We start from the raw sequence: 7,703 nt of genomic DNA on the forward strand, positions 1-7,703 counted from the left end.
TGACTGAAAGGAAAAAAAACACACATAAAAAAATGATGTGGGGCTGTACTCACCGGGCGGCGCCCCTAGTCTTCAGAGGCGGGTCCTTCACTCGCTCCAGGTCTTTGACAGCACTGAAGGACCTGCCGCTGAAGTGCTGCCGAAGACCTAGAGCGAGTGAAGGACCCGCTGCCGAAGTGCTGCCGAAGACCCGGAGTGCTGCCAGGTGAGTAAAAATGAAAAAGGAGTCTGTAGCCAGGGAAGGGATTCTCGGCCACTTGCCCCCCCGGCGGCAAGGCTACTGGGTGCGGGGCCCTCTTAGGCACGGGGCCCGATTCGGGGGAATTGGTGGAATTGGCCTAAAGCCGGCCCTGTCCAGGACCATGGTGCGCAAACTTTTCCAGTTGCACTCTGCTTCCTCAACAGTGTAGCCTGGGCTGAAGACAGAGCTGGGGGTGGAACTGGGGATGGGGGAGGCGCTGGAGCTAGAGGCACTGGACTGGGCAGAGAGAAGGAGGGCAGAGCTGGGCTGGGGCTGGAGCGGGGTTGGGGGAGAATCTGGCTTGGAGGCAGAACAGGAACAGTCCCACTACAGGGTTGGAGGCAGAGCTGGTCTGAAAGTGGAGCAGGGCTGGAATTGTCATGCTCTCTCCCTGCTTGGCAGTGCCAGGTTTACAATGGTGCCAGTGGCTCCCTGGAGCTGGGCCCATGCCCAGAAGGGGCCCTGGCCTGCTCTACTTGCACTGCGCTCTGAGACCCCGCTGCCTCCCCACCACACCACTTGCTCCTCTAGGCCTGCCCGCCGGCTGGCTGAGGGCTCCTCTCTGCCCCCTGGCCCCACCTGCCGGGTTCTCTATCCCCTGGCCTGACCGCAGTGCACGTCCGGCTCAGGGCAGTGTCTTCTTACCACCACCTGTGAGGCCCCACCTGTCTCCCTGGAGCTGAGCCACTTGGGACTGGTTCAGAAGCCTAGCCAGTCTCAGCCAACCGGACAGTCAACGGCCTGATCAGCAATGCTGACCGGAGCCGCCAGGATCCCTTTTCGACCTGGTGTTCCAGTTGAAAACCGGACAACTGGTCATCCTCCTAGGGAGCGGGGGTTCTGTGTGGGGTGCTGGGCAGTAGTGGTGGGGCTGTGGGCAGGGGGCACTGGGCAGTGTTGTACAGGGTGTTGTGCATTTTTGGGGTGGGTTTGGAGGGAGTGCTGGGAATACTGGCCATATGGAGTCAGGGGGATGTTAGGTGCATGGGCTGTATGGCATAGAATGCCCACCTCTGAGGGGAAGGGGCATGCTGGCAGCACAGGGCCGGGTGGTCTGCTGTGCGTCTAGCAAATGATTGTTTGTAAATAGTGCCCTTGCACTGGGCTTGGTGGAGAAGGGCCGCTCCTGCCATGCCATGCCCCATTGCCCTTGGCTGGCCTCTCGCTCTGGGGACTGATCTCCCCATGCCATGGTCCATTGCCTCCATGGGAGCCCACAAATATGTTTGGCGTCGGGCCCACAAAAGGTTAATCCAGCCCTGCCTGCCCCACATGGAGGTTGACCCAGATAGGGGGGCTGAACAGGATTGGTGGAGGAACAAGGCTAGGGTGTAGCTTTTCTGGCCATCAGTTCCCTCAGCAGCTGTTGCTGTTGTTGTGTGTTCTGAATTTGCTGCTGGGTAGTCTGCTACTGCAGCAATTGCTCTTGGAACTGCTGTTGCTGAGTGGCTTGCTGTTGCTGCATCTCTGCTAATCACTTATACCAGTGCTCCGATTCTGTCTTACGCAGACCAGCTGAGCTTTATTCCCTCTAAGGCTTTTATTTTTAAACCCTTGTATCAGGTATGGTCATGCCTATTTCCCACCATTTATAGGGGGCAGAGGTCCCCTCAAGTCCCTGCTTCAAGTCCTTATAGTGTCTTTCTACCCCAGTGGACATCCAAGGGGGTTCTTGAAGCAAAGAAACATAATAAAAGTCCTCTTCCCTCCCTTATGGGAGAGGGGCAATTAGAGAAGTAAGGGTGACCTACAGCTCAGGCAGTCTTCCTGGATCAGCCTTTTGGGTTTAGTCTAAATGGAGTCTACCAGCCATCCCTTCCTCATGGGGTGTGCTGGGTCATGCAGCTTCAGAAATAGTGAGGCTTGTTACTGTCTCCCTGTTCGCAGGCCTGTATCAGCTGTCTGAGGTGGGGCAGTCTTCTTCCTGTTCACTGCTCCTGCCTGTGGCAGGTTTTCCCTTTTATGCAGTCTCCCCCTCCCCACCCACACAACAAGCCTTGCAGGTGGGGACTCATTGGGGTTGAACAGGCCCAGAAGAGCTCATTAGACTTCTCTCTGCCACAGTGCGGGAATGCCCCTTCAGAGGCACATAGGTCCCAAAGAGTGACATATGCTGTACACAAGGTGCACGGATCCTGAGCAGGTTGCCCTGAAGACAGTTTGCCCATTGTGAGTTTGATCCTGCCCCCCCGCTTGAAAGCAATAGGCATAGGTGGGAGGGAGATGGAAGGGACCTACACCCTGTCTCCAGGGCCAGGATGTAAACTCATGCCACTCAGAGTGTGTGTGTGGGGGGAACATATCTTATGTTAAAAAAGTCCCAGCATCCTCCAAACAGATCTCCATGGATTGTGATCACTTCCATTCCAATTCAAAGCTAGAGGCGATAACTAAAGCCCTCCTACTGCAGAAGGGGGAGAGGGTGACTGGCACTAAGATTCCAACAGATGAAACAGAAACAAGAATAATTACATCTTTATTGGGCATGGAGTGGCTATGGAGGGAGAGGGGGGCTCATTCTATTGTGTCTAGGTATAACGTGGAGTCCTGAAGCAGTATATCAGCTTTCCTGTGTTAGAAATGAGCCGAAAGGGAGAGCTTATGCTTTCAAATGTGGCATTTGCATCATTAAAGATGTGCTGTGTCATCTCATTTGGTTCAAATCCTAATTCCTCAAATAATTTTTACTCAGGCAAACTCCCACCTTATATGAGTTCTGCCCAAATAAGAACAGAGTAAATGTTGAGTAAGAACCTCAGGATTTGGCTCTCTTTGAGTTTGGCATAGAAATTAGCTATGCGTTATAGTGGGATTGATGTGACTGGAAGTACACTATGTACAATTTCATAGAACAGAACATTTACTGAAATCCGAATAATGTTCTGTTTTTATCATTCTTTCAATGCAGAGCGAAACAATGTTATGAAATGAAGCTATTTCATTGCTTAACAGCACTTTTCAAAGTTAAATAACTAGGTCACCCATTCACTATAAAACATTGTGCTTGCAAAATCTAGTTGCAAAAACATAGGTGCTTTTCCAAATCTAGTCTTTTTATTTTTTAGCTAGAGCATGTGTGAAGAATCTGGGAGGTAGCTGTATTATTTTTTATGAATGTTATATAGCTATATCTGTGGGGTTGGTGGTTATTGTGTTGCTGGTTAAAAGATGACAGTTAAATCACACAGTAATCCAAACCGATGATAGCAGACAGAATTCAATTGCCTGTGCTCAGTTGGACAATATCGGGTATCCACTGCAGGAAGATTACCTCTGCCCCTCTTTAGACATACAAAACCCAGTTTGACCAGGTTCAGGAGTCCTAATGGAAACCACAGGAGATCAACAGGCAGGAACTCTGATTCAAAAGAACTTTGAAATGGATAAAAGCCTGTGACCTGAGATGCATGTGAAGACAACCCTTCTTCCCCCCCACCCGCCAAGCTGTGGGTCAGATTGTCAGAGAGGCAGTAGTTGCTGGGGCAGCCTGTCTCACTCAGCCCCAGTGCTTTGGGGGTGTCTTGGTTAAGCACAAGATACTTAAAGTTAGCTGTCCCGAGACAGGTAAGGAAATGAAAACTTAGGCTTTTGTTATTTTTAACCCTTTTCTTTCTGTTTTGATGTTCCTCTGGATCAAACAGAGGACTCGATAGAAGGTGGCAGACCCAGTTGGACCTTCTGTAATACAGTTGGGAAATAGGGTGCTCTAATCTGATGATCAAGCAAAAGGTGGGGTGAATTATAGGGCTGCACTCAGAAGGGTGGGTACTGTATATGGCACTTGAAAGAAATGCCATGGAGAGACAGATCATCGGTGTAGCTCACCTTAGAACTGTAACAGGATGAAAAAACAAAAAAGTAAAACAAGGCTGAAATAACCCATCTGTTTTCACACATTACAACTTCAGAAACATAATCGTTTTAAAAAAAATACAAAGTGCCTGTGACAGGCTCGGTCACAGAGACCCCCTTGAGATTGTCACCTGATGTGCTGAAACTACCTCTGAGCCTGTTTTCTCTGATGGCTTGGGAGTTCAGAACCCTGTCTTGTTGAGTCAGACATGCTAACCTGCTGCAACACACACCCAGGGTCTGAACCACGTCCCCAAAGCTGCAGACTTAGCTGAAAATGGCTCAGCAAGTACTCCTGTCTCCAGCACCCAGACACCCAGCTCCCAATGGGATCCAAACCCCAAATGAATCCGTTTTACTCCGTATAAAGCTTATACAGGGTAAACTCATAAATTGTCTGCCCTCTAGAACAGTGATAGAGAGAGATGCAAGCTGTTTGCTCCCCAACTTACTCTGGATTGGTTAATTAATAAACAAAAGTGATTTTATCAAGTATAAAAAAGTAGGATTTAAGTGGTTTCAAGTTATAACAGACTGAATAAAGTAAGTTACCAACCAAAATAAAACAAAACAAGCAAGTCTAAGTCTAATACATTTAAGAAACTGAATACAGGTAAATCTCACCTTCAGTGATGTTCCAATAAGCTTCTTTTACAGACTAGTTTCAGAGGGGTAGCCGTGTTAGTCTGTATCAGTAAAAACAATGAGGAGTCCTTGTGACACCTTAGAGACTAACAAATTTATTTGGGCATCTGATGAAGTGGCCCACGAAAACTTATGTCCAAATAAATCTGTTAGTCTCTCAGGTGCCACAAGGACTCCTCATTTTCACAGACTTAGACGACTTCTTAGTCTGGGCCCAATCCTTCCCCTGGTACAGTTCTTGTTAGTTCCAGCTCAGGTGGTAACTAGAGGTTTTCTCAAGACTGCAGCCCCCTTTGTTCTCTTCCACCCCCTTTGATAGCTTTGGCACAAGGCAGGAATTGTTTGTCTCTCTGGTTCCCACCCCTCCTAAATGGAAAAGCACCAGGTTTAAAATGGATTGCAGTATCATGTGACATGGTCACATGTCCTGTGAGACCCCTAGTCTCCATTCTTCCAGGGCTGCTTGGTATACCCCCGGAAGATTTTCCGGTAAACAGAGCCATTTACAGGTGACTGATTCTGAAGCACCCTTAATGGCTTCCACTTAACATGTTTACATCGGTAATACAAGTTTATATCTTATTCTCCTAACTTCAGACAGAGAAATAATACATGCAAATAAATCGCATGAATACACTCAGTAGATCATAAGCTTTGTAATGATACCTTACAAGAGACCTTTTGCATAAAGCATATTCCAGTTACATTATATTTACACTCATAAGCATATTTCCACAAACATATGGAGTGCAACGTCACAGTGCTCAATGCATTAGTGCCACTATCTCAAACAATAAGGGTTTCATATGGTTATTAGGGACCTTCATTTGACTATATGCTTCATGGATAAAATCCTACTGAGTTCAGATCCATGGGTCTGTGCTGATAACTTTCTGAAAGCGTGGCCCTCACCTGTATATTGTAACTCTGCATTCAAATTGCCAAATAATGAAGGGGAACTTCAGTGCCATGTTTCAGTTGTAATGCTAATTAAGCATGGAGTTTATAATGAAAATGCAAAACAGGTTTGAACATAGCAATTCTGTCAGATGTTGTTTTGGTAATGATTAGAGAACAAATTGTGATCCTATGTCTTAGAAGTTTCATGGTGGCATGTCATGTCTGAGGTGGATTAGCATAGAAAGGAAGCAAGTTTCCCTTTTAAAAAAAAACAACAAAGGAAAATTGTGACAAGTTGAAAGATCCCTTGAGGTTTGAAAGACGGGTAGCAATAAAAATACAATAAGCCTGAAGAAACTCTGTGGTACCTTTTCACCTATTATAATTGTGACATTTTCAACACTATGAGCAAGTTTCTGTCAGCACTTTCATTATATCATCAATCATTATCATCAGAGGTTTAAATTTCCCCATAAGGATTCAGTCTGAGGTGAATTTAGCACACATTACAGAGTCTATACTTACTTGCAAGTTTTTCTTAGGGCCTCTGCACCAGACTGTTTTGTAGGTTCTGAAAACCAAACATCCAGCTCATTTCCCATTCTGTATGGAGTAGGGGATGATGCCAGCTGGTGAAAACAGAGAAATTGCATGGAGTTTTCTTCCTCTCTTACCCTTTTTTTGTGTGCCTTTTTAATGGATGAAGCAGCGTGGCCTATGCTGTGTGTAAATAAAAGGATCACTCCTTCATCAGCGCATACAGAAACTGGTCATATCATAGTTTGTGGTAGTTTGTGTCAAAGCCATTTCCCATCTATCTTGGTACTTTACATGGCCCTCATCACCGTAATAGTGGAGTGCCTCCTAACAAATGAAAGACCACCACCAATTCTCCCCTTCCCTTGTCCATTGGCAGAAGTTGATTGAAAAGTAGCAGCACTTATTTTTATTATAATTCAGCTAAGAGTAAAAAAGACTGAGTTACAATAGTAAAGCCATATTGGGTGGGATTTTCAAAAGTGCTCAGCAGCCCTGACCTAACTCTTCTCCCACTGAAATCAGCGATAAAGCTTCCATATGGACTTCAGTGGGAGCAGAGTGAGGCCAAAGTTGAGTTCTTCTGAAATTCCCACCCATCATCTTCAGCTAAATCTCATTTAGTGGGAAATATTGCGGTCTGGAAACCCAGAGAATTCAGACGATGGAATGAGTAGTTTTATTAGTCAAAAGTGACTTGTGTTAGAGATCAGGGCAAACTGAAATTTTACCACACTAAACCACAGATTACCTTTTTATATCCAGACTGTCATAGGGCACTGCATGCCAGCACACCCCCTTGTGGGCACTCTTGGTTCTAGAGGTGCATTGCATGCAGCAGCTCCTCAAGTTCTTTCAATCAATTACCCATCTTAGGTTGGTTCAGAACATGTACCCTCTTTGTGGGGCTGATTGGATGAGCCTTTGTACAAAATGTAGTCCACTTCATCAGTCACGCCCACTCTGAGTCCTCATTGGCTCTCTTGCCCCTTCCTGTGCTTGGGTTTCATGCTAAATAGTCACTTCCTCTTAAAACAAGAGGTCCCAGTTCTCCTCCCTGGAGCTGGATTGTAATTTAGGCCAGCAGTAGGGTCTTAGCCAGCTTCTCTTCCAGCTAGACTCTTTTCCCCAAAGAGTTCTCAGACTCAGAAGGTTTGAAGAATCAGTGAGGCAAGGCAGGGGCTGGGTGCAGGGCAGGGAACAAGCGGGCACAAGAGCTATCACAGCTGTGGGGAGGTGTTTTGAGCAGCCACTAACCTGCTGTTGCAGCTGGGTTTAAGAGCCAGTCTGTTAATCCTTCCAAATGATCAGATGACATAGTCAATCAGGCAATCTACTACAAGCCAGCTGCACTGGTATTTTGCCTGGAGACTGGCTATGCTGCAGGTCCTGATTTCTGTCAGGATCCTAATTCAAAACTGTCACAAAGTGCACTCACTGCTAGTGGCAGTACCGGGTTTACAATGGCACCATCCCCACACTTGGAAGGGGCCCATAATGACTACATGGGGACCCACAAAAAGTTAAT

General features: G+C 46.8%; 1 long non-coding RNA gene across 2 annotated transcripts; it reads right to left on the bottom strand.

The window, feature by feature from the left end:
• Window positions 1-3,880: 3,880 nt before the first annotated feature.
• LOC120382906 lies at window positions 3,881-7,474 on the bottom strand. Of its 2 annotated transcripts, none has more exons than XR_005588267.1 (3): window positions 7,433-7,474; window positions 6,164-6,267; window positions 3,881-4,073 (listed from the first exon to the last, which is right to left on the bottom strand). It is a non-coding gene; the product is annotated as an uncharacterized LOC120382906 (long non-coding RNA). The 2 variants fall into 2 exon arrangements; XR_005588268.1 differs by lacking the exon at window positions 7,433-7,474 and adding an exon at window positions 6,927-7,411.
• Between the last annotated feature and the right edge of the window lie 229 nt (window positions 7,475-7,703).

This window comes from Mauremys reevesii, linkage group 1 (genome assembly GCF_016161935.1).
Source record: "Mauremys reevesii isolate NIE-2019 linkage group 1, ASM1616193v1, whole genome shotgun sequence".
Taxonomy (NCBI): Eukaryota; Metazoa; Chordata; order Testudines; family Geoemydidae; genus Mauremys; species Mauremys reevesii.